General features: G+C 40.1%; 9 non-coding genes across 9 annotated transcripts; all 9 read left to right on the top strand.

Annotated features, from left to right (window-relative positions):
* Nucleotides 1-2,030: 2,030 nt before the first annotated feature.
* On the top strand, nucleotides 2,031-2,137 carry LOC149769062 (U6 spliceosomal RNA). Its single transcript, XR_016419489.1, has one exon. It is a non-coding gene; the product is annotated as a U6 spliceosomal RNA (small nuclear RNA).
* A 3,025-nt stretch (nucleotides 2,138-5,162) lies between these two features.
* On the top strand, nucleotides 5,163-5,269 carry LOC149769061 (U6 spliceosomal RNA). The gene has a single exon (XR_016419488.1). It is a non-coding gene; the product is annotated as a U6 spliceosomal RNA (small nuclear RNA).
* A 3,027-nt stretch (nucleotides 5,270-8,296) lies between these two features.
* On the top strand, nucleotides 8,297-8,403 carry LOC149769060 (U6 spliceosomal RNA). Its single transcript, XR_016419487.1, has one exon. It is a non-coding gene; the product is annotated as a U6 spliceosomal RNA (small nuclear RNA).
* Nucleotides 8,404-11,428: 3,025 nt separating this feature from the next.
* Nucleotides 11,429-11,535, top strand: LOC149769059 (U6 spliceosomal RNA). The gene has a single exon (XR_016419486.1). It is a non-coding gene; the product is annotated as a U6 spliceosomal RNA (small nuclear RNA).
* A 3,025-nt stretch (nucleotides 11,536-14,560) lies between these two features.
* On the top strand, nucleotides 14,561-14,667 carry LOC149769058 (U6 spliceosomal RNA). The gene has a single exon (XR_016419485.1). It is a non-coding gene; the product is annotated as a U6 spliceosomal RNA (small nuclear RNA).
* A 3,023-nt stretch (nucleotides 14,668-17,690) lies between these two features.
* On the top strand, nucleotides 17,691-17,797 carry LOC149769057 (U6 spliceosomal RNA). Its single transcript, XR_016419484.1, has one exon. It is a non-coding gene; the product is annotated as a U6 spliceosomal RNA (small nuclear RNA).
* A 3,026-nt stretch (nucleotides 17,798-20,823) lies between these two features.
* Nucleotides 20,824-20,930, top strand: LOC149769056 (U6 spliceosomal RNA). Its single transcript, XR_016419483.1, has one exon. It is a non-coding gene; the product is annotated as a U6 spliceosomal RNA (small nuclear RNA).
* Nucleotides 20,931-23,955: 3,025 nt separating this feature from the next.
* Nucleotides 23,956-24,062, top strand: LOC149769055 (U6 spliceosomal RNA). The gene has a single exon (XR_016419482.1). It is a non-coding gene; the product is annotated as a U6 spliceosomal RNA (small nuclear RNA).
* Nucleotides 24,063-27,091: 3,029 nt separating this feature from the next.
* LOC149769054 (U6 spliceosomal RNA) lies at nucleotides 27,092-27,198 on the top strand. Its single transcript, XR_016419495.1, has one exon. It is a non-coding gene; the product is annotated as a U6 spliceosomal RNA (small nuclear RNA).
* Nucleotides 27,199-27,353: the final 155 nt, after the last annotated feature.

Below are 27,353 nucleotides of genomic sequence, written 5' to 3'. Positions count from 1 at the left end.
TCCGCTCGGTCAAGTAATGGACCCCTGGCTTGTAATATATTCTGCATTTCAATTTAGCGTAAATGTGTTCTTGATTATGTTACTTTGCCGTATAGAACAATTAAAAAAATTTAAATCCAGCGATGTTCGGGAGAAGAGAAATATCCCCAACTCACAACGCATACGGTTGAAATGTATTTCAAAGAAAATAAGTACCAGTAAGGTTTTTTTTTTTTTTTTTTTTTTTGTCTTTTTTTTTTTTTTTTTTTTTGTTGCTGTTGTTGTGAGGGAGGGGTATTTTGAGACAATATACAAAGAAATTTCAGTCACAGCACATTAACGTAACACAGAAATATGCCAATATTCTCTCACTGAGCATGTTGCCTATGTAAGCAACTACACCATACACCAATCGTTTTCTTATAAGTTCATAATATCTGTAGAGCGCCCCCTAAATAGAAGTGACGTGTTTTCAAAAACACCGAAACTTACAACGTTTAGCTGCCACTCGACTTTTTCCAACATGAACTGGTCCCCATCTTCGCTAGCCAAGGTTCCGATATGTTAACCCAATTTACACCTTGGCGGATCGAGCAGATATATTAGTGCTTTGTCCTAGGGACATTTACTGGATTTCGTGAGTTGCCTCCCTTGGGATGTAATGCCAACTAATCAATAGCGTGTAACCGTGGTACATTGTAGATGGGCCGAAAAGGGTGGAGGCAATTTACTTCAAAAGGATTCTTTGGAAGTTTAACATCGAAGGTATGACAACGTACCAAAGAAAAGCCATTACAGGTGTATTTGAGTGATGTGTATTTGTACAAGCACAGACCGACAGTGTTCAACTGCGTATGTATGGGTCGATTTAAGTTGTGTGCTCCTCTTGTCTCGATCATCTAGGAACAGGTTCAAACTTGAACAATTTAGGTTTGGTAGGATGCGGTGGTTTTCCTCTGCATGCAATTAAATTCACACGCCCAAAGCACACAAATGCCTGCTCCATCCGCCAAGGTGTAGATAGGCTTAAGATATGGAAACCTTGGCTAGCGAAGATGACTGGTCGCCTATAGTAATTTTACGTAAAATGACACATATTGGTGGTAGCTTCATAGCGGCCGTGAACCAGGTTAGATCAACCGAGCGGATGCGAATCAACGAACTACTTGTTTTTATTTGCAGCTTCTCAGTCACTGCAGTCTCATGTGAATGAGATCTCCACTGTCCTACGTGAAGCTCTGAAAGCGACCGCTTAGGGGCCATGTTCTGGAGACCTTTGAATTAGCCAAGGGAAATGCCGCTTTCATACAATTTCAAAAAGTAAACCAAATCGTTGGGAACACATTGATGAGCTTCTGCCGTACTAATCAGTCTCCCAAACGCCAAGGTAAAAGCCTTCATCTGATTGGCTGATAAAATTAGCGATTATGCTAATAACGTATGTCACCGGAACATGACCCCTAAGCGGTTCTTCTCAGAGCTTCACGTGGGCCAGTGGAGATATAATTGTAATCAAATTGCGGTCACTGCGCAGTTGGAGTGGCCTCGACTTTTTCTGTCACGAAAGTACGCTTCAGATGTATGCCGGCGCAGTAAAATCACACATTTTGTTATGCCTAAATGTCTCCGCAAGAAAAGAAACATATTCTATTCGGACTACCTAGATAACGGCATATGGCGCAGAATGCATCTAGACGAAGAACCATTAATGTAAGTGGAGAATAAAGAGATCTACGTTTTGGTCAACTTAACGACCGTGTTTGAATGTTTAAAATATTGTAAATGATTCTTTTGTTCGTGTGGTTTCAAATTAGGCTATATGGCAAATGAAACTCATGCTAGCAACGTAATTTTAATAAGGTTTTTATGTGTATGTTTATTTTATTTTTGACATCCTGGAATATTTCCCCACCGGCAATAAAGGAAGTTAACTGCTCCAACGTTTTGCAACGTTTTCCCGCTGTGCACGGTTATGCAAATGTACATGTACCTCTCCTTTAAATGTTACGTGAAAATGCATTTAATAAGGAAATTAACAGGTATGGTATATCGTACTTGCTTCGGCAGTACATATACTAAAATTGGAACGATACAGAGAAGATTAGCATGGCCCCTGCGCAAGGATGACACGCAAATTCGTGAAGCGTTCCATATTTTTAATTTCATTATCAAAATTCACGAAACAGTATGGAACGTGTAAGTTTCATATTAATTTCGACTTGATCATATTGTAATAAATTTGGAGTATGCGCTTTGGTTATAGCGCCCCGTTTTAAGGAATTCTTAGATTTGTGTGATTACTTGTCTGATAATTGGAATTCGGTGCAATATAAATATTCCTTTGCCCGAAATAATTGGCCAATCACTAGGAGCAAACTTCGCGGAGTAAAGTGTTAGTGAGTCTCCATAATGCCATGGTTCACTAGTAGTGAATTGCGACCAAAACCGAATGAATGTCCCTGGAGTAAAATAGTACATATTGAAATCTAGTGGTATACATTGGTAGCGTGACTGCAAGGACAGCACTTACGGTATTAAACCGGTAAATTACACAAGGGCATAAATAAAAAGGGACTTGGCAGAGACCGTTTATGTCGCCATGCGGGCGAATATGGTGCAGTTATATCGGCGAAATGTGCCTGGAAAGCATACATTGACTGGCCTAAGGTGGCGGAGTTAAAATAGTTCCCATTGTTAGGGAGTACTCATATATGTTCTAAGGCGTGAACGGTTGGTGGTGCGGAAACATAATGAAGCCAAAACACGCAGATGTACGGTTGATAGATAGTTGACAGTTTGGTTTATCCGTGGTCTTGCATTAATTAGAGGAAAATTTAGGTATAGAATGGACACGTCGGGCTTTCTGATTTACAACTGAGGTTGTATGGAAGTCTTTGGAAAGTCGGGGAAACTTATGACTTCTAGCGAGAATCGCGCCAGGGTTTGACAACCGCTCGGTCAAGTAAATACCCGTGTGCGTGTAACAGTATATATTTGGCAGGTTGTGAGCTCTGTGGTCTTGCATTGATTAAAGTAAAATGTATGCATATAATGGACACGTTGGGCTTTATAATTTACAACTGAAGTTGTATGGAAGTCTTTGTAAATTTGGGGTAAACTTATGACTTCTATCGGGTATCACGCTAGTGTCTGACACCGCTCGGTCAAGTAATGACCCCTGGCTTGTAATATATTCTGCATTTCAATTTAGCGTAAATGTGTTCTTGATTATGTTACTTTGCCGTATAGAACAATTAAAAAAATTTAAATCCAGCGATGTTCGGGAGAAGAGAAATATCCCCAACTCACAACGCATACGGTTGAAATGTATTTCAAAGAAAATAAGTACCAGTAAGGTTTTGTTTTTTTTTTTTTTTTTGTCTTTTTTTTTTTTTTTTTTTTTGTTGCTGTTGTTGTGAGGGAGGGGTATTTTGAGACAATATACAAAGAAATTTCAGTCACAGCACATTAACGTAACACAGAAATATGCCAATATTCTCTCACTGAGCATGTTGCCTATGTAAGCAACTACACCATACACCAATCGTTTTCTTATAAGTTCATAATATCTGTAGAGCGCCCCCTAAATAGAAGTGACGTGTTTTCAAAAACACCGAAACTTACAACGTTTAGCTGCCACTCGACTTTTTCCAACATGAACTGGTCCCCATCTTCGCTAGCCAAGGTTCCGATATGTTAACCCAATTTACACCTTGGCGGATCGAGCAGATATATTAGTGCTTTGTCCTAGGGACATTTACTGGATTTCGTGAGTTGCCTCCCTTGGGATGTAATGCCAACTAATCAATAGCGTGTAACCGTGGTACATTGTAGATGGGCCGAAAAGGGTGGAGGCAATTTACTTCAAAAGGATTCTTTGGAAGTTTAACATCGAAGGTATGACAACGTACCAAAGAAAAGCCATTACAGGTGTATTTGAGTGATGTGTATTTGTACAAGCACAGACCGACAGTGTTCAACTGCGTATGTATGGGTCGATTTAAGTTGTGTGCTCCTCTTGTCTCGATCATCTAGGAACAGGTTCAAACTTGAACAATTTAGGTTTGGTAGGATGCGGTGGTTTTCCTCTGCATGCAATTAAATTCACACGCCCAAAGCACACAAATGCCTGCTCCATCCGCCAAGGTGTAGATAGGCTTAAGATATGGAAACCTTGGCTAGCGAAGATGACTGGTCGCCTATAGTAATTTTACGTAAAATGACACATATTGGTGGTAGCTTCATAGCGGCCGTGAACCAGGTTAGATCAACCGAGCGGATGCGAATCAACGAACTACTTGTTTTTATTTGCAGCTTCTCAGTCACTGCAGTCTCATGTGAATGAGATCTCCACTGTCCTACGTGAAGCTCTGAAAGCGACCGCTTAGGGGCCATGTTCTGGAGACCTTTGAATTAGCCAAGGGAAATGCCGCTTTCATACAATTTCAAAAAGTAAACCAAATCGTTGGGAACACATTGATGAGCTTCTGCCGTACTAATCAGTCTCCCAAACGCCAAGGTAAAAGCCTTCATCTGATTGGCTGATAAAATTAGCGATTATGCTAATAACGTATGTCACCGGAACATGACCCCTAAGCGGTTCTTCTCAGAGCTTCACGTGGGCCAGTGGAGATATAATTGTAATCAAATTGCGGTCACTGCGCAGTTGGAGTGGCCTCGACTTTTTCTGTCACGAAAGTACGCTTCAGATGTATGCCGGCGCAGTAAAATCACACATTTTGTTATGCCTAAATGTCTCCGCAAGAAAAGAAACATATTCTATTCGGACTACCTAGATAACGGCATATGGCGCAGAATGCATCTAGACGAAGAACCATTAATGTAAGTGGAGAATAAAGAGATCTACGTTTTGGTCAACTTAACGACCGTGTTTGAATGTTTAAAATATTGTAAATGATTCTTTTGTTCGTGTGGTTTCAAATTAGGCTATATGGCAAATGAAACTCATGCTAGCAACGTAATTTTAATAAGGTTTTTATGTGTATGTTTATTTTATTTTTGACATCCTGGAATATTTCCCCACCGGCAATAAAGGAAGTTAACTGCTCCAACGTTTTGCAACGTTTTCCCGCTGTGCACGGTTATGCAAATGTACATGTACCTCTCCTTTAAATGTTACGTGAAAATGCATTTAATAAGGAAATTAACAGGTATGGTATATCGTACTTGCTTCGGCAGTACATATACTAAAATTGGAACGATACAGAGAAGATTAGCATGGCCCCTGCGCAAGGATGACACGCAAATTCGTGAAGCGTTCCATATTTTTAATTTCATTATCAAAATTCACGAAACAGTATGGAACGTGTAAGTTTCATATTAATTTCGACTTGATCATATTGTAATAAATTTGGAGTATGCGCTTTGGTTATAGCGCCCCGTTTTAAGGAATTCTTAGATTTGTGTGATTACTTGTCTGATAATTGGAATTCGGTGCAATATAAATATTCCTTTGCCCGAAATAATTGGCCAATCACTAGGAGCAAACTTCGCGGAGTAAAGTGTTAGTGAGTCTCCATAATGCCATGGTTCACTAGTAGTGAATTGCGACCAAAACCGAATGAATGTCCCTGGAGTAAAATAGTACATATTGAAATCTAGTGGTATACATTGGTAGCGTGACTGCAAGGACAGCACTTACGGTATTAAACCGGTAAATTACACAAGGGCATAAATAAAAAGGGACTTGGCAGAGACCGTTTATGTCGCCATGCGGGCGAATATGGTGCAGTTATATCGGCGAAATGTGCCTGGAAAGCATACATTGACTGGCCTAAGGTGGCGGAGTTAAAATAGTTCCCATTGTTAGGGAGTACTCATATATGTTCTAAGGCGTGAACGGTTGGTGGTGCGGAAACATAATGAAGCCAAAACACGCAGATGTACGGTTGATAGATAGTTGACAGTTTGGTTTATCCGTGGTCTTGCATTAATTAGAGGAAAATTTAGGTATAGAATGGACACGTCGGGCTTTCTGATTTACAACTGAGGTTGTATGGAAGTCTTTGGAAAGTCGGGGAAACTTATGACTTCTAGCGAGAATCGCGCCAGGGTTTGACAACCGCTCGGTCAAGTAAATACCCGTGTGCGTGTAACAGTATATATTTGGCAGGTTGTGAGCTCTGTGGTCTTGCATTGATTAAAGTAAAATGTATGCATATAATGGACACGTTGGGCTTTATAATTTACAACTGAAGTTGTATGGAAGTCTTTGTAAATTTGGGGTAAACTTATGACTTCTATCGGGTATCACGCTAGTGTCTGACACCGCTCGGTCAAGTAATGACCCCTGGCTTGTAATATATTCTGCATTTCAATTTAGCGTAAATGTGTTCTTGATTATGTTACTTTGCCGTATAGAACAATTAAAAAAATTTAAATCCAGCGATGTTCGGGAGAAGAGAAATATCCCCAACTCACAACGCATACGGTTGAAATGTATTTCAAAGAAAATAAGTACCAGTAAGGTTTTGTTTTTTTTTTTTTTTTTTGTCTTTTTTTTTTTTTTTTTTTTTGTTGCTGTTGTTGTGAGGGAGGGGTATTTTGAGACAATATACAAAGAAATTTTCAGTCACAGCACATTAACGTAACACAGAAATATGCCAATATTCTCTCACTGAGCATGTTGCCTATGTAAGCAACTACACCATACACCAATCGTTTTCTTATAAGTTCATAATATCTGTAGAGCGCCCCCTAAATAGAAGTGACGTGTTTTCAAAAACACCGAAACTTACAACGTTTAGCTGCCACTCGACTTTTTCCAACATGAACTGGTCCCCATCTTCGCTAGCCAAGGTTCCGATATGTTAACCCAATTTACACCTTGGCGGATCGAGCAGATATATTAGTGCTTTGTCCTAGGGACATTTACTGGATTTCGTGAGTTGCCTCCCTTGGGATGTAATGCCAACTAATCAATAGCGTGTAACCGTGGTACATTGTAGATGGGCCGAAAAGGGTGGAGGCAATTTACTTCAAAAGGATTCTTTGGAAGTTTAACATCGAAGGTATGACAACGTACCAAAGAAAAGCCATTACAGGTGTATTTGAGTGATGTGTATTTGTACAAGCACAGACCGACAGTGTTCAACTGCGTATGTATGGGTCGATTTAAGTTGTGTGCTCCTCTTGTCTCGATCATCTAGGAACAGGTTCAAACTTGAACAATTTAGGTTTGGTAGGATGCGGTGGTTTTCCTCTGCATGCAATTAAATTCACACGCCCAAAGCACACAAATGCCTGCTCCATCCGCCAAGGTGTAGATAGGCTTAAGATATGGAAACCTTGGCTAGCGAAGATGACTGGTCGCCTATAGTAATTTTACGTAAAATGACACATATTGGTGGTAGCTTCATAGCGGCCGTGAACCAGGTTAGATCAACCGAGCGGATGCGAATCAACGAACTACTTGTTTTTATTTGCAGCTTCTCAGTCACTGCAGTCTCATGTGAATGAGATCTCCACTGTCCTACGTGAAGCTCTGAAAGCGACCGCTTAGGGGCCATGTTCTGGAGACCTTTGAATTAGCCAAGGGAAATGCCGCTTTCATACAATTTCAAAAAGTAAACCAAATCGTTGGGAACACATTGATGAGCTTCTGCCGTACTAATCAGTCTCCCAAACGCCAAGGTAAAAGCCTTCATCTGATTGGCTGATAAAATTAGCGATTATGCTAATAACGTATGTCACCGGAACATGACCCCTAAGCGGTTCTTCTCAGAGCTTCACGTGGGCCAGTGGAGATATAATTGTAATCAAATTGCGGTCACTGCGCAGTTGGAGTGGCCTCGACTTTTTCTGTCACGAAAGTACGCTTCAGATGTATGCCGGCGCAGTAAAATCACACATTTTGTTATGCCTAAATGTCTCCGCAAGAAAAGAAACATATTCTATTCGGACTACCTAGATAACGGCATATGGCGCAGAATGCATCTAGACGAAGAACCATTAATGTAAGTGGAGAATAAAGAGATCTACGTTTTGGTCAACTTAACGACCGTGTTTGAATGTTTAAAATATTGTAAATGATTCTTTTGTTCGTGTGGTTTCAAATTAGGCTATATGGCAAATGAAACTCATGCTAGCAACGTAATTTTAATAAGGTTTTTATGTGTATGTTTATTTTATTTTTGACATCCTGGAATATTTCCCCACCGGCAATAAAGGAAGTTAACTGCTCCAACGTTTTGCAACGTTTTCCCGCTGTGCACGGTTATGCAAATGTACATGTACCTCTCCTTTAAATGTTACGTGAAAATGCATTTAATAAGGAAATTAACAGGTATGGTATATCGTACTTGCTTCGGCAGTACATATACTAAAATTGGAACGATACAGAGAAGATTAGCATGGCCCCTGCGCAAGGATGACACGCAAATTCGTGAAGCGTTCCATATTTTTAATTTCATTATCAAAATTCACGAAACAGTATGGAACGTGTAAGTTTCATATTAATTTCGACTTGATCATATTGTAATAAATTTGGAGTATGCGCTTTGGTTATAGCGCCCCGTTTTAAGGAATTCTTAGATTTGTGTGATTACTTGTCTGATAATTGGAATTCGGTGCAATATAAATATTCCTTTGCCCGAAATAATTGGCCAATCACTAGGAGCAAACTTCGCGGAGTAAAGTGTTAGTGAGTCTCCATAATGCCATGGTTCACTAGTAGTGAATTGCGACCAAAACCGAATGAATGTCCCTGGAGTAAAATAGTACATATTGAAATCTAGTGGTATACATTGGTAGCGTGACTGCAAGGACAGCACTTACGGTATTAAACCGGTAAATTACACAAGGGCATAAATAAAAAGGGACTTGGCAGAGACCGTTTATGTCGCCATGCGGGCGAATATGGTGCAGTTATATCGGCGAAATGTGCCTGGAAAGCATACATTGACTGGCCTAAGGTGGCGGAGTTAAAATAGTTCCCATTGTTAGGGAGTACTCATATATGTTCTAAGGCGTGAACGGTTGGTGGTGCGGAAACATAATGAAGCCAAAACACGCAGATGTACGGTTGATAGATAGTTGACAGTTTGGTTTATCCGTGGTCTTGCATTAATTAGAGGAAAATTTAGGTATAGAATGGACACGTCGGGCTTTCTGATTTACAACTGAGGTTGTATGGAAGTCTTTGGAAAGTCGGGGAAACTTATGACTTCTAGCGAGAATCGCGCCAGGGTTTGACAACCGCTCGGTCAAGTAAATACCCGTGTGCGTGTAACAGTATATATTTGGCAGGTTGTGAGCTCTGTGGTCTTGCATTGATTAAAGTAAAATGTATGCATATAATGGACACGTTGGGCTTTATAATTTACAACTGAAGTTGTATGGAAGTCTTTGTAAATTTGGGGTAAACTTATGACTTCTATCGGGTATCACGCTAGTGTCTGACACCGCTCGGTCAAGTAATGACCCCTGGCTTGTAATATATTCTGCATTTCAATTTAGCGTAAATGTGTTCTTGATTATGTTACTTTGCCGTATAGAACAATTAAAAAAATTTAAATCCAGCGATGTTCGGGAGAAGAGAAATATCCCCAACTCACAACGCATACGGTTGAAATGTATTTCAAAGAAAATAAGTACCAGTAAGGTTTTGTTTTTTTTTTTTTTTTTGTCTTTTTTTTTTTTTTTTTTTTTGTTGCTGTTGTTGTGAGGGAGGGGTATTTTGAGACAATATACAAAGAAATTTCAGTCACAGCACATTAACGTAACACAGAAATATGCCAATATTCTCTCACTGAGCATGTTGCCTATGTAAGCAACTACACCATACACCAATCGTTTTCTTATAAGTTCATAATATCTGTAGAGCGCCCCCTAAATAGAAGTGACGTGTTTTCAAAAACACCGAAACTTACAACGTTTAGCTGCCACTCGACTTTTTCCAACATGAACTGGTCCCCATCTTCGCTAGCCAAGGTTCCGATATGTTAACCCAATTTACACCTTGGCGGATCGAGCAGATATATTAGTGCTTTGTCCTAGGGACATTTACTGGATTTCGTGAGTTGCCTCCCTTGGGATGTAATGCCAACTAATCAATAGCGTGTAACCGTGGTACATTGTAGATGGGCCGAAAAGGGTGGAGGCAATTTACTTCAAAAGGATTCTTTGGAAGTTTAACATCGAAGGTATGACAACGTACCAAAGAAAAGCCATTACAGGTGTATTTGAGTGATGTGTATTTGTACAAGCACAGACCGACAGTGTTCAACTGCGTATGTATGGGTCGATTTAAGTTGTGTGCTCCTCTTGTCTCGATCATCTAGGAACAGGTTCAAACTTGAACAATTTAGGTTTGGTAGGATGCGGTGGTTTTCCTCTGCATGCAATTAAATTCACACGCCCAAAGCACACAAATGCCTGCTCCATCCGCCAAGGTGTAGATAGGCTTAAGATATGGAAACCTTGGCTAGCGAAGATGACTGGTCGCCTATAGTAATTTTACGTAAAATGACACATATTGGTGGTAGCTTCATAGCGGCCGTGAACCAGGTTAGATCAACCGAGCGGATGCGAATCAACGAACTACTTGTTTTTATTTGCAGCTTCTCAGTCACTGCAGTCTCATGTGAATGAGATCTCCACTGTCCTACGTGAAGCTCTGAAAGCGACCGCTTAGGGGCCATGTTCTGGAGACCTTTGAATTAGCCAAGGGAAATGCCGCTTTCATACAATTTCAAAAAGTAAACCAAATCGTTGGGAACACATTGATGAGCTTCTGCCGTACTAATCAGTCTCCCAAACGCCAAGGTAAAAGCCTTCATCTGATTGGCTGATAAAATTAGCGATTATGCTAATAACGTATGTCACCGGAACATGACCCCTAAGCGGTTCTTCTCAGAGCTTCACGTGGGCCAGTGGAGATATAATTGTAATCAAATTGCGGTCACTGCGCAGTTGGAGTGGCCTCGACTTTTTCTGTCACGAAAGTACGCTTCAGATGTATGCCGGCGCAGTAAAATCACACATTTTGTTATGCCTAAATGTCTCCGCAAGAAAAGAAACATATTCTATTCGGACTACCTAGATAACGGCATATGGCGCAGAATGCATCTAGACGAAGAACCATTAATGTAAGTGGAGAATAAAGAGATCTACGTTTTGGTCAACTTAACGACCGTGTTTGAATGTTTAAAATATTGTAAATGATTCTTTTGTTCGTGTGGTTTCAAATTAGGCTATATGGCAAATGAAACTCATGCTAGCAACGTAATTTTAATAAGGTTTTTATGTGTATGTTTATTTTATTTTTGACATCCTGGAATATTTCCCCACCGGCAATAAAGGAAGTTAACTGCTCCAACGTTTTGCAACGTTTTCCCGCTGTGCACGGTTATGCAAATGTACATGTACCTCTCCTTTAAATGTTACGTGAAAATGCATTTAATAAGGAAATTAACAGGTATGGTATATCGTACTTGCTTCGGCAGTACATATACTAAAATTGGAACGATACAGAGAAGATTAGCATGGCCCCTGCGCAAGGATGACACGCAAATTCGTGAAGCGTTCCATATTTTTAATTTCATTATCAAAATTCACGAAACAGTATGGAACGTGTAAGTTTCATATTAATTTCGACTTGATCATATTGTAATAAATTTGGAGTATGCGCTTTGGTTATAGCGCCCCGTTTTAAGGAATTCTTAGATTTGTGTGATTACTTGTCTGATAATTGGAATTCGGTGCAATATAAATATTCCTTTGCCCGAAATAATTGGCCAATCACTAGGAGCAAACTTCGCGGAGTAAAGTGTTAGTGAGTCTCCATAATGCCATGGTTCACTAGTAGTGAATTGCGACCAAAACCGAATGAATGTCCCTGGAGTAAAATAGTACATATTGAAATCTAGTGGTATACATTGGTAGCGTGACTGCAAGGACAGCACTTACGGTATTAAACCGGTAAATTACACAAGGGCATAAATAAAAAGGGACTTGGCAGAGACCGTTTATGTCGCCATGCGGGCGAATATGGTGCAGTTATATCGGCGAAATGTGCCTGGAAAGCATACATTGACTGGCCTAAGGTGGCGGAGTTAAAATAGTTCCCATTGTTAGGGAGTACTCATATATGTTCTAAGGCGTGAACGGTTGGTGGTGCGGAAACATAATGAAGCCAAAACACGCAGATGTACGGTTGATAGATAGTTGACAGTTTGGTTTATCCGTGGTCTTGCATTAATTAGAGGAAAATTTAGGTATAGAATGGACACGTCGGGCTTTCTGATTTACAACTGAGGTTGTATGGAAGTCTTTGGAAAGTCGGGGAAACTTATGACTTCTAGCGAGAATCGCGCCAGGGTTTGACAACCGCTCGGTCAAGTAAATACCCGTGTGCGTGTAACAGTATATATTTGGCAGGTTGTGAGCTCTGTGGTCTTGCATTGATTAAAGTAAAATGTATGCATATAATGGACACGTTGGGCTTTATAATTTACAACTGAAGTTGTATGGAAGTCTTTGTAAATTTGGGGTAAACTTATGACTTCTATCGGGTATCACGCTAGTGTCTGACACCGCTCGGTCAAGTAATGACCCCTGGCTTGTAATATATTCTGCATTTCAATTTAGCGTAAATGTGTTCTTGATTATGTTACTTTGCCGTATAGAACAATTAAAAAAATTTAAATCCAGCGATGTTCGGGAGAAGAGAAATATCCCCAACTCACAACGCATACGGTTGAAATGTATTTCAAAGAAAATAAGTACCAGTAAGGTTTTGTTTTTTTTTTTTTTTTTGTCTTTTTTTTTTTTTTTTTTTTTGTTGCTGTTGTTGTGAGGGAGGGGTATTTTGAGACAATATACAAAGAAATTTCAGTCACAGCACATTAACGTAACACAGAAATATGCCAATATTCTCTCACTGAGCATGTTGCCTATGTAAGCAACTACACCATACACCAATCGTTTTCTTATAAGTTCATAATATCTGTAGAGCGCCCCCTAAATAGAAGTGACGTGTTTTCAAAAACACCGAAACTTACAACGTTTAGCTGCCACTCGACTTTTTCCAACATGAACTGGTCCCCATCTTCGCTAGCCAAGGTTCCGATATGTTAACCCAATTTACACCTTGGCGGATCGAGCAGATATATTAGTGCTTTGTCCTAGGGACATTTACTGGATTTCGTGAGTTGCCTCCCTTGGGATGTAATGCCAACTAATCAATAGCGTGTAACCGTGGTACATTGTAGATGGGCCGAAAAGGGTGGAGGCAATTTACTTCAAAAGGATTCTTTGGAAGTTTAACATCGAAGGTATGACAACGTACCAAAGAAAAGCCATTACAGGTGTATTTGAGTGATGTGTATTTGTACAAGCACAGACCGACAGTGTTCAACTGCGTATGTATGGGTCGATTTAAGTTGTGTGCTCCTCTTGTCTCGATCATCTAGGAACAGGTTCAAACTTGAACAATTTAGGTTTGGTAGGATGCGGTGGTTTTCCTCTGCATGCAATTAAATTCACACGCCCAAAGCACACAAATGCCTGCTCCATCCGCCAAGGTGTAGATAGGCTTAAGATATGGAAACCTTGGCTAGCGAAGATGACTGGTCGCCTATAGTAATTTTACGTAAAATGACACATATTGGTGGTAGCTTCATAGCGGCCGTGAACCAGGTTAGATCAACCGAGCGGATGCGAATCAACGAACTACTTGTTTTTATTTGCAGCTTCTCAGTCACTGCAGTCTCATGTGAATGAGATCTCCACTGTCCTACGTGAAGCTCTGAAAGCGACCGCTTAGGGGCCATGTTCTGGAGACCTTTGAATTAGCCAAGGGAAATGCCGCTTTCATACAATTTCAAAAAGTAAACCAAATCGTTGGGAACACATTGATGAGCTTCTGCCGTACTAATCAGTCTCCCAAACGCCAAGGTAAAAGCCTTCATCTGATTGGCTGATAAAATTAGCGATTATGCTAATAACGTATGTCACCGGAACATGACCCCTAAGCGGTTCTTCTCAGAGCTTCACGTGGGCCAGTGGAGATATAATTGTAATCAAATTGCGGTCACTGCGCAGTTGGAGTGGCCTCGACTTTTTCTGTCACGAAAGTACGCTTCAGATGTATGCCGGCGCAGTAAAATCACACATTTTGTTATGCCTAAATGTCTCCGCAAGAAAAGAAACATATTCTATTCGGACTACCTAGATAACGGCATATGGCGCAGAATGCATCTAGACGAAGAACCATTAATGTAAGTGGAGAATAAAGAGATCTACGTTTTGGTCAACTTAACGACCGTGTTTGAATGTTTAAAATATTGTAAATGATTCTTTTGTTCGTGTGGTTTCAAATTAGGCTATATGGCAAATGAAACTCATGCTAGCAACGTAATTTTAATAAGGTTTTTATGTGTATGTTTATTTTATTTTTGACATCCTGGAATATTTCCCCACCGGCAATAAAGGAAGTTAACTGCTCCAACGTTTTGCAACGTTTTCCCGCTGTGCACGGTTATGCAAATGTACATGTACCTCTCCTTTAAATGTTACGTGAAAATGCATTTAATAAGGAAATTAACAGGTATGGTATATCGTACTTGCTTCGGCAGTACATATACTAAAATTGGAACGATACAGAGAAGATTAGCATGGCCCCTGCGCAAGGATGACACGCAAATTCGTGAAGCGTTCCATATTTTTAATTTCATTATCAAAATTCACGAAACAGTATGGAACGTGTAAGTTTCATATTAATTTCGACTTGATCATATTGTAATAAATTTGGAGTATGCGCTTTGGTTATAGCGCCCCGTTTTAAGGAATTCTTAGATTTGTGTGATTACTTGTCTGATAATTGGAATTCGGTGCAATATAAATATTCCTTTGCCCGAAATAATTGGCCAATCACTAGGAGCAAACTTCGCGGAGTAAAGTGTTAGTGAGTCTCCATAATGCCATGGTTCACTAGTAGTGAATTGCGACCAAAACCGAATGAATGTCCCTGGAGTAAAATAGTACATATTGAAATCTAGTGGTATACATTGGTAGCGTGACTGCAAGGACAGCACTTACGGTATTAAACCGGTAAATTACACAAGGGCATAAATAAAAAGGGACTTGGCAGAGACCGTTTATGTCGCCATGCGGGCGAATATGGTGCAGTTATATCGGCGAAATGTGCCTGGAAAGCATACATTGACTGGCCTAAGGTGGCGGAGTTAAAATAGTTCCCATTGTTAGGGAGTACTCATATATGTTCTAAGGCGTGAACGGTTGGTGGTGCGGAAACATAATGAAGCCAAAACACGCAGATGTACGGTTGATAGATAGTTGACAGTTTGGTTTATCCGTGGTCTTGCATTAATTAGAGGAAAATTTAGGTATAGAATGGACACGTCGGGCTTTCTGATTTACAACTGAGGTTGTATGGAAGTCTTTGGAAAGTCGGGGAAACTTATGACTTCTAGCGAGAATCGCGCCAGGGTTTGACAACCGCTCGGTCAAGTAAATACCCGTGTGCGTGTAACAGTATATATTTGGCAGGTTGTGAGCTCTGTGGTCTTGCATTGATTAAAGTAAAATGTATGCATATAATGGACACGTTGGGCTTTATAATTTACAACTGAAGTTGTATGGAAGTCTTTGTAAATTTGGGGTAAACTTATGACTTCTATCGGGTATCACGCTAGTGTCTGACACCGCTCGGTCAAGTAATGACCCCTGGCTTGTAATATTCTGCATTTCAATTTAGCGTAAATGTGTTCTTGATTATGTTACTTTGCCGTATAGAACAATTAAAAAAATTTAAATCCAGCGATGTTCGGGAGAAGAGAAATATCCCCAACTCACAACGCATACGGTTGAAATGTATTTCAAAGAAAATAAGTACCAGTAAGGTTTTGTTTTTTTTTTTTTTTTTGTCTTTTTTTTTTTTTTTTTTTTTGTTGCTGTTGTTGTGAGGGAGGGGTATTTTGAGACAATATACAAAGAAATTTCAGTCACAGCACATTAACGTAACACAGAAATATGCCAATATTCTCTCACTGAGCATGTTGCCTATGTAAGCAACTACACCATACACCAATCGTTTTCTTATAAGTTCATAATATCTGTAGAGCGCCCCCTAAATAGAAGTGACGTGTTTTCAAAAACACCGAAACTTACAACGTTTAGCTGCCACTCGACTTTTTCCAACATGAACTGGTCCCCATCTTCGCTAGCCAAGGTTCCGATATGTTAACCCAATTTACACCTTGGCGGATCGAGCAGATATATTAGTGCTTTGTCCTAGGGACATTTACTGGATTTCGTGAGTTGCCTCCCTTGGGATGTAATGCCAACTAATCAATAGCGTGTAACCGTGGTACATTGTAGATGGGCCGAAAAGGGTGGAGGCAATTTACTTCAAAAGGATTCTTTGGAAGTTTAACATCGAAGGTATGACAACGTACCAAAGAAAAGCCATTACAGGTGTATTTGAGTGATGTGTATTTGTACAAGCACAGACCGACAGTGTTCAACTGCGTATGTATGGGTCGATTTAAGTTGTGTGCTCCTCTTGTCTCGATCATCTAGGAACAGGTTCAAACTTGAACAATTTAGGTTTGGTAGGATGCGGTGGTTTTCCTCTGCATGCAATTAAATTCACACGCCCAAAGCACACAAATGCCTGCTCCATCCGCCAAGGTGTAGATAGGCTTAAGATATGGAAACCTTGGCTAGCGAAGATGACTGGTCGCCTATAGTAATTTTACGTAAAATGACACATATTGGTGGTAGCTTCATAGCGGCCGTGAACCAGGTTAGATCAACCGAGCGGATGCGAATCAACGAACTACTTGTTTTTATTTGCAGCTTCTCAGTCACTGCAGTCTCATGTGAATGAGATCTCCACTGTCCTACGTGAAGCTCTGAAAGCGACCGCTTAGGGGCCATGTTCTGGAGACCTTTGAATTAGCCAAGGGAAATGCCGCTTTCATACAATTTCAAAAAGTAAACCAAATCGTTGGGAACACATTGATGAGCTTCTGCCGTACTAATCAGTCTCCCAAACGCCAAGGTAAAAGCCTTCATCTGATTGGCTGATAAAATTAGCGATTATGCTAATAACGTATGTCACCGGAACATGACCCCTAAGCGGTTCTTCTCAGAGCTTCACGTGGGCCAGTGGAGATATAATTGTAATCAAATTGCGGTCACTGCGCAGTTGGAGTGGCCTCGACTTTTTCTGTCACGAAAGTACGCTTCAGATGTATGCCGGCGCAGTAAAATCACACATTTTGTTATGCCTAAATGTCTCCGCAAGAAAAGAAACATATTCTATTCGGACTACCTAGATAACGGCATATGGCGCAGAATGCATCTAGACGAAGAACCATTAATGTAAGTGGAGAATAAAGAGATCTACGTTTTGGTCAACTTAACGACCGTGTTTGAATGTTTAAAATATTGTAAATGATTCTTTTGTTCGTGTGGTTTCAAATTAGGCTATATGGCAAATGAAACTCATGCTAGCAACGTAATTTTAATAAGGTTTTTATGTGTATGTTTATTTTATTTTTGACATCCTGGAATATTTCCCCACCGGCAATAAAGGAAGTTAACTGCTCCAACGTTTTGCAACGTTTTCCCGCTGTGCACGGTTATGCAAATGTACATGTACCTCTCCTTTAAATGTTACGTGAAAATGCATTTAATAAGGAAATTAACAGGTATGGTATATCGTACTTGCTTCGGCAGTACATATACTAAAATTGGAACGATACAGAGAAGATTAGCATGGCCCCTGCGCAAGGATGACACGCAAATTCGTGAAGCGTTCCATATTTTTAATTTCATTATCAAAATTCACGAAACAGTATGGAACGTGTAAGTTTCATATTAATTTCGACTTGATCATATTGTAATAAATTTGGAGTATGCGCTTTGGTTATAGCGCCCCGTTTTAAGGAATTCTTAGATTTGTGTGATTACTTGTCTGATAATTGGAATTCGGTGCAATATAAATATTCCTTTGCCCGAAATAATTGGCCAATCACTAGGAGCAAACTTCGCGGAGTAAAGTGTTAGTGAGTCTCCATAATGCCATGGTTCACTAGTAGTGAATTGCGACCAAAACCGAATGAATGTCCCTGGAGTAAAATAGTACATATTGAAATCTAGTGGTATACATTGGTAGCGTGACTGCAAGGACAGCACTTACGGTATTAAACCGGTAAATTACACAAGGGCATAAATAAAAAGGGACTTGGCAGAGACCGTTTATGTCGCCATGCGGGCGAATATGGTGCAGTTATATCGGCGAAATGTGCCTGGAAAGCATACATTGACTGGCCTAAGGTGGCGGAGTTAAAATAGTTCCCATTGTTAGGGAGTACTCATATATGTTCTAAGGCGTGAACGGTTGGTGGTGCGGAAACATAATGAAGCCAAAACACGCAGATGTACGGTTGATAGATAGTTGACAGTTTGGTTTATCCGTGGTCTTGCATTAATTAGAGGAAAATTTAGGTATAGAATGGACACGTCGGGCTTTCTGATTTACAACTGAGGTTGTATGGAAGTCTTTGGAAAGTCGGGGAAACTTATGACTTCTAGCGAGAATCGCGCCAGGGTTTGACAACCGCTCGGTCAAGTAAATACCCGTGTGCGTGTAACAGTATATATTTGGCAGGTTGTGAGCTCTGTGGTCTTGCATTGATTAAAGTAAAATGTATGCATATAATGGACACGTTGGGCTTTATAATTTACAACTGAAGTTGTATGGAAGTCTTTGTAAATTTGGGGTAAACTTATGACTTCTATCGGGTATCACGCTAGTGTCTGACACCGCTCGGTCAAGTAATGACCCCTGGCTTGTAATATATTCTGCATTTCAATTTAGCGTAAATGTGTTCTTGATTATGTTACTTTGCCGTATAGAACAATTAAAAAAATTTAAATCCAGCGATGTTGTTCGGGAGAAGAGAAATATCCCCAACTCACAACGCATACGGTTGAAATGTATTTCAAAGAAAATAAGTACCAGTAAGGTTTTTTTTTTTTTTTTTTTTTGTCTTTTTTTTTTTTTTTTTTTTTTGTTGCTGTTGTTGTGAGGGAGGGGTATTTTGAGACAATATACAAAGAAATTTCAGTCACAGCACATTAACGTAACACAGAAATATGCCAATATTCTCTCACTGAGCATGTTGCCTATGTAAGCAACTACACCATACACCAATCGTTTTCTTATAAGTTCATAATATCTGTAGAGCGCCCCCTAAATAGAAGTGACGTGTTTTCAAAAACACCGAAACTTACAACGTTTAGCTGCCACTCGACTTTTTCCAACATGAACTGGTCCCCATCTTCGCTAGCCAAGGTTCCGATATGTTAACCCAATTTACACCTTGGCGGATCGAGCAGATATATTAGTGCTTTGTCCTAGGGACATTTACTGGATTTCGTGAGTTGCCTCCCTTGGGATGTAATGCCAACTAATCAATAGCGTGTAACCGTGGTACATTGTAGATGGGCCGAAAAGGGTGGAGGCAATTTACTTCAAAAGGATTCTTTGGAAGTTTAACATCGAAGGTATGACAACGTACCAAAGAAAAGCCATTACAGGTGTATTTGAGTGATGTGTATTTGTACAAGCACAGACCGACAGTGTTCAACTGCGTATGTATGGGTCGATTTAAGTTGTGTGCTCCTCTTGTCTCGATCATCTAGGAACAGGTTCAAACTTGAACAATTTAGGTTTGGTAGGATGCGGTGGTTTTCCTCTGCATGCAATTAAATTCACACGCCCAAAGCACACAAATGCCTGCTCCATCCGCCAAGGTGTAGATAGGCTTAAGATATGGAAACCTTGGCTAGCGAAGATGACTGGTCGCCTATAGTAATTTTACGTAAAATGACACATATTGGTGGTAGCTTCATAGCGGCCGTGAACCAGGTTAGATCAACCGAGCGGATGCGAATCAACGAACTACTTGTTTTTATTTGCAGCTTCTCAGTCACTGCAGTCTCATGTGAATGAGATCTCCACTGTCCTACGTGAAGCTCTGAAAGCGACCGCTTAGGGGCCATGTTCTGGAGACCTTTGAATTAGCCAAGGGAAATGCCGCTTTCATACAATTTCAAAAGTAAACCAAATCGTTGGGAACACATTGATGAGCTTCTGCCGTACTAATCAGTCTCCCAAACGCCAAGGTAAAAGCCTTCATCTGATTGGCTGATAAAATTAGCGATTATGCTAATAACGTATGTCACCGGAACATGACCCCTAAGCGGTTCTTCTCAGAGCTTCACGTGGGCCAGTGGAGATATAATTGTAATCAAATTGCGGTCACTGCGCAGTTGGAGTGGCCTCGACTTTTTCCTGTCACGAAAGTACGCTTCAGATGTATGCCGGCGCAGTAAAATCACACATTTTGTTATGCCTAAATGTCTCCGCAAGAAAGAAACATATTCTATTCGGACTACCTAGATAACGGCATATGGCGCAGAATGCATCTAGACGAAGAACCATTAATGTAAGTGGAGAATAAAGAGATCTACGTTTTGGTCAACTTAACGACCGTGTTTGAATGTTTAAAATATTGTAAATGATTCTTTTGTTCGTGTGGTTTCAAATTAGGCTATATGGCAAATGAAACTCATGCTAGCAACGTAATTTTAATAAGGTTTTTATGTGTATGTTTATTTTATTTTTGACATCCTGGAATATTTCCCCACCGGCAATAAAGGAAGTTAACTGCTCCACGTTTTGCAACGTTTTCCCGCTGTGCACGGTTATGCAAATGTACATGTACCTCTCCTTTAAATGTTACGTGAAAATGCATTTAATAAGGAAATTAACAGGTATGGTATATCGTACTTGCTTCGGCAGTACATATACTAAAATTGGAACGATACAGAGAAGATTAGCATGGCCCCTGCGCAAGGATGACACGCAAATTCGTGAAGCGTTCCATATTTTTAATTTCATTATCAAAATTCACGAAACAGTATGGAACGTGTAAGTTTCATATTAATTTCGACTTGATCATATTGTAATAAATTTGGAGTATGCGCTTTGGTTATAGCGCCCCGTTTTAAGGAATTCTTAGATTTGTGTGATTACTTGTCTGATAATTGGAATTCGGTGCAATATAAATATTCCTTTGCCCGAAATAATTGGCCAATCACTAGGAGCAAACTTCGCGAGTAAAGTGTTAGTGAGTCTCCATAATGCCATGGTTCACTAGGTAGTGAATTGCGACCAAAACCGAATGAATGTCCCTGGAGTAAAATAGTACATATTGAAATCTAGTGGTATACATTGGTAGCGTGACTGCAAGGACAGCACTTTACGGTATTAAACCGGTAAATTACACAAGGGCATAAATAAAAAGGGACTTGGCAGAGACCGTTTATGTCGCCATGCGGGCGAATATGGTGCAGTTATATCGGCGAAATGTGCCTGGAAAGCATACATTGACTGGCCTAAGGTGGCGGAGTTAAAATAGTTCCCATTGTTAGGGAGTACTCATATATGTTCTAAGGCGTGAACGGTTGGTGGTGCGGAAACATAATGAAGCCAAAACACGCAGATGTACGGTTGATAGATAGTTGACAGTTTGGTTTATCCGTGGTCTTGCATTAATTAGAGGAAAATTTAGGTATAGAATGGACACGTCGGGCTTTCTGATTTACAACTGAGGTTGTATGGAAGTCTTTGGAAAGTCGGGGAAACTTATGACTTCTAGCGAGAATCGCGCCAGGGTTTGACAACCGCTCGGTCAAGTAAATACCCGTGTGCGTGTAACAGTATATATTTGGCAGGTTGTGAGCTCTGTGGTCTTGCATTGATTAAAGTAAAATGTATGCATATAATGGACACGTTGGGCTTTATAATTTACAACTGAAGTTGTATGGAAGTCTTTGTAAATTTGGGGTAAAATTATGACTTCTATCGGGTATCACGCTAGTGTCTGACACCGCTCGGTCAAGTAATGACCCCTGGCTTGTAATATATTCTGCATTTCAATTTAGCGTAAATGTGTTCTTGATTATGTTACTTTGCCGTATAGAACAATTAAAAAAATTTAAATCCAGCGATGTTCGGGAGAAGAGAAATATCCCCAACTCACAACGCATACGGTTGAAATGTATTTCAAAGAAAATAAGTACCAGTAAGGTTTTTTTTTTTTTTTTTTTTTTTGTCTTTTTTTTTTTTTTTTTTTGTTGCTGTTGTTGTGAGGGAGGGGTATTTTGAGACAATATACAAAGAAATTTCAGTCACAGCACATTAACGTAACACAGAAATATGCCAATATTCTCTCACTGAGCATGTTGCCTATGTAAGCAACTACACCAAACACCAATCGTTTTCTTATAAGTTCATAATATCTGTAGAGCGCCCCCTAAATAGAAGTGACGTGTTTTCAAAAACACCGAAACTTACAACGTTTAGCTGCCACTCGACTTTTTCCAACATGAACTGGTCCCCATCTTCGCTAGCCAAGGTTCCGATATGTTAACCCAATTTACACCTTGGCGGATCGAGCAGATATATTAGTGCTTTGTCCTAGGGACATTTACTGGATTTCGTGAGTTGCCTCCCTTGGGATGTAATGCCAACTAATCAATAGCGTGTAACCGTGGTACATTGTAGATGGGCCGAAAAGGGTGGAGGCAATTTACTTCAAAAGGATTCTTTGGAAGTTTAACATCGAAGGTATGACAACGTACCAAAGAAAGCCATTACAGGTGTATTTGAGTGATGTGTATTTGTACAAGCACAGACCGACAGTGTTCAACTGCGTATGTATGGGTCGATTTAAGTTGTGTGCTCCTCTTGTCTCGATCATCTAGGAACAGGTTCAAACTTGAACAATTTAGGTTTGGTAGGATGCGGTGGTTTTCCTCTGCATGCAATTAAATTCACACGCCCAAAGCACACAAATGCCTGCTCCATCCGCCAAGGTGTAGATAGGCTTAAGATATGGAAACCTTGGCTAGCGAAGATGACTGGTCGCCTATAGTAATTTTACGTAAAATGACACATATTGGTGGTAGCTTCATAGCGGCCGTGAACCAGGTTAGATCAACCGAGCGGATGCGAATCAACGAACTACTTGTTTTTATTTGCAGCTTCTCAGTCACTGCAGTCTCATGTGAATGAGATCTCCACTGTCCTACGTGAAGCTCTGAAAGCGACCGCTTAGGGGCCATGTTCTGGAGACCTTTGAATTAGCCAAGGGAAATGCCGCTTTCATACAATTTCAAAAAGTAAACCAAATCGTTGGGAACACATTGATGAGCTTCTGCCGTACTAATCAGTCTCCCAAACGCCAAGGTAAAAGCCTTCATCTGATTGGCTGATAAAATTAGCGATTATGCTAATAACGTATGTCACCGGAACATGACCCCTAAGCGGTTCTTCTCAGAGCTTCACGTGGGCCAGTGGAGATATAATTGTAATCAAATTGCGGTCACTGCGCAGTTGGAGTGGCCTCGACTTTTTCTGTCACGAAAGTACGCTTCAGATGTATGCCGGCGCAGTAAAATCACACCATTTTGTTATGCCTAAATGTCTCCGCAAGAAAAGAAACATATTCTATTCGGACTACCTAGATAACGGCATATGGCGCAGAATGCATCTAGACGAAGAACCATTAATGTAAGTGGAGAATAAAGAGATCTACGTTTTGGTCAACTTAACGACCGTGTTTGAATGTTTAAAATATTGTAAATGATTCTTTTGTTCGTGTGGTTTCAAATTAGGCTATATGGCAAATGAAACTCATGCTAGCAACGTAATTTTAATAAGGTTTTTATGTGTATGTTTATTTTATTTTTGACATCCTGGAATATTTCCCCACCGGCAATAAAGGAAGTTAACTGCTCCAACGTTTTGCAACGTTTTCCCGCTGTGCACGGTTATGCAAATGTACATGTACCTCTCCTTTAAATGTTACGTGAAAATGCATTTAATAAGGAAATTAACAGGTATGGTATATCGTACTTGCTTCGGCAGTACATATACTAAAATTGGAACGATACAGAGAAGATTAGCATGGCCCCTGCGCAAGGATGACACGCAAATTCGTGAAGCGTTCCATATTTTTAATTTCATTATCAAAATTCACGAAACAGTATGGAACGTGTAAGTTTCATATTAATTTCGACTTGATCATATTGTAATAAATTTGGAGTATGCGCTTTGGTTATAGCGCCCCGTTTTAAGGAATTCTTAGATTTGTGTGATTACTTGTCTGATAATTGGAATTCGGTGCAATATAAATATTCCTTTGCCCGAAATAATTGGCCAATCACTAGGAGCAAACTTCGCGGAGTAAAGTGTTAGTGAGTCTCCATAATGCCATGGTTCACTAGTAGTGAATTGCGACCAAACCGAATGAATGTCCCTGGAGTAAAATAGTACATATTGAAATCTAGTGGTATACATTGGTAGCGTGAACTGCAAGGACAGCACTTACGGTATTAAACCGGTAAATTACACAAGGGCATAAATAAAAAGGGACTTGGCAGAGACCGTTTATGTCGCCATGCGGGCGAATATGGTGCAGTTATATCGGCGAAATGTGCCTGGAAAGCATACATTGACTGGCCTAAGGTGGCGGAGTTAAAATAGTTCCCATTGTTAGGGGAGTACTCATATATGTTCTAAGGCGTGAACGGTTGGTGGTGCGGAAACATAATGAAGCCAAAACACGCAGATGTACGGTTGATAGATAGTTGACAGTTTGGTTTATCCGTGGTCTTGCATTAATTAGAGGAAAATTTAGGTATAGAATGGACACGTCGGCTTTCTGATTTACAACTGAGGTTGTATGGAAGTCTTTGGAAAGTCGGGGAAACTTATGACTTCTAGCGAGAATCGCGCCAGGGTTTGACAACCGCTCGGTCAAGTAAATACCCGTGTGCGTGTAACAGTATATATTTGGCAGGTTTGGTGAGCTCTGTGGTCTTGCATTGATTAAAGTAAAATGTATGCATATAATGGACACGTTGGGCTTTATAATTTACAACTGAAGTTGTATGGAAGTCTTTGTAAATTTGGGGTAAACTTATGACTTCTATCGGGTATCACGCTAGTGTCTGACACCGCTCGGTCAAGTAATGACCCCTGGCTTGTAATATATTCTGCATTTCAATTTAGCGTAAATGTGTTCTTGATTATGTTACTTTGCCGTATAGAACAATTAAAAAAATTTAAATCCAGCGATGTTCGGGAGAAGAGAAATATCCCCAACTCACAACGCATACGGTTGAAATGTATTTCAAAGAAAATAAGTACCAGTAAGGTTTTTTTTTTTTTTTTTTTTTTTGTCTTTTTTTTTTTTTTTTTTTTTTGTTGCTGTTGTTGTGAGGGAGGGGTATTTTGAGACAATATACAAAGAAATTTCAGTCACAGCACATTAACGTAACACAGAAATATGCCAATATTCTCTCACTGAGCATGTTGCCTATGTAAGCAACTACACCAAACACCAATCGTTTTCTTATAAGTTCATAATATCTGTAGAGCGCCCCCTAAATAGAAGTGACGTGTTTTCAAAACACCGAAACTTACAACGTTTAGCTGCCACTCGACTTTTTCCAACATGAACTGGTCCCATCTTCGCTAGCCAAGGTTCCGATATGTTAACCCAATTTACACCTTGGCGGATCGAGCAGATATATTAGTGCTTTGTCCTAGGGACATTTACTGGATTTCGTGAGTTGCCTCCCTTGGGATGTAATGCCAACTAATCAATAGCGTGTAACCGTGGTACATTGTAGATGGGCCGAAAAGGGTGGAGGCAATTTACTTCAAAAGGATTCTTTGGAAGTTTAACATCGAAGGTATGACAACGTACAAAGAAAAGCCATTACAGGTGTATTTGAGTGATGTGTATTTGTACAAGCACAGACCGACAGTGTTCAACTGCGTATGTATGGGTCGATTTAAGTTGTGTGCTCCTCTTGTCTCGATCATCTAGGAACAGGTTCAAACTTGAACAATTTAGGTTTTGGTAGGATGCGGTGGTTTTCCTCTGCATGCAATTAAATTCACACGCCCAAAGCACACAAATGCCTGCTCCATCCGCCAAGGTGTAGATAGGCTTAAGATATGGAAACCTTGGCTAGCGAAGATGACTGGTCGCCTATAGTAATTTTACGTAAAATGACACATATTGGTGGTAGCTTCATAGCGGCCGTGAACCAGGTTAGATCAACCGAGCGGATGCGAATCAACGAACTACTTGTTTTTATTTGCAGCTTCTCAGTCACTGCAGTCTCATGTGAATGAGATCTCCACTGTCCTACGTGAAGCTCTGAAAGCGACCGCTTAGGGGCCATGTTCTGGAGACCTTTGAATTAGCCAAGGGGAAATGCCGCTTTCATACAATTTCAAAAAGTAAACCAAATCGTTGGGAACACATTGATGAGCTTCTGCCGTACTAATCAGTCTCCCCAAACGCCAAGGTAAAAGCCTTCATCTGATTGGCTGATAAAATTAGCGATTATGCTAATAACGTATGTCACCGGAACATGACCCCTAAGCGGTTCTTCTCAGAGCTTCACGTGGGCCAGTGGAGATATAATTGTAATCAAATTGCGGTCACTGCGCAGTTGGAGTGGCCTCGACTTTTTCTGTCACGAAAGTACGCTTCAGATGTATGCCGGCGCAGTAAAATCACACATTTTGTTATGCCTAAATGTCTCCGCAAGAAAAGAAACATATTCTATTCGGACTACCTAGATAACGGCATATGGCGCAGAATGCATCTAGACGAAGAACCATTAATGTAAGTGGAGAATAAAGAGATCTACGTTTTGGTCAACTTAACGACCGTGTTTGAATGTTTAAAATATTGTAAATGATTCTTTTGTTCGTGTGGTTTCAAATTAGGCTATATGGCAAATGAAACTCATGCTAGCAACGTAATTTTAATAAGGTTTTTATGTGTATGTTTATTTTATTTTTGACATCCTGGAATATTTCCCCACCGGCAATAAAGGAAGTTAACTGCTCCAACGTTTTGCAACGTTTTCCCGCTGTGCACGGTTATGCAAATGTACATGTACCTCTCCTTTAAATGTTACGTGAAAATGCATTTAATAAGGAAATTAACAGGTATGGTATATCGTACTTGCTTCGGCAGTACATATACTAAAATTGGAACGATACAGAGAAGATTAGCATGGCCCCTGCGCAAGGATGACACGCAAATTCGTGAAGCGTTCCATATTTTTAATTTCATTATCAAAATTCACGAAACAGTATGGAACGTGTAAGTTTCATATTAATTTCGACTTGATCATATTGTAATAAATTTGGAGTATGCGCTTTGGTTATAGCGCCCGTTTTAAGGAATTCTTAGATTTGTGTGATTACTTGTCTGATAATT

Source organism: Sinohyriopsis cumingii, unplaced genomic scaffold (genome assembly GCF_028554795.1).
Source record: "Sinohyriopsis cumingii isolate HCF-2022 unplaced genomic scaffold, ASM2855479v2 utg004919l, whole genome shotgun sequence".
Lineage (NCBI taxonomy): Eukaryota > Metazoa > Mollusca > Bivalvia > Unionida > Unionidae > Sinohyriopsis > Sinohyriopsis cumingii.
This window is presented reverse-complemented; position numbering and strand designations above follow the sequence as displayed.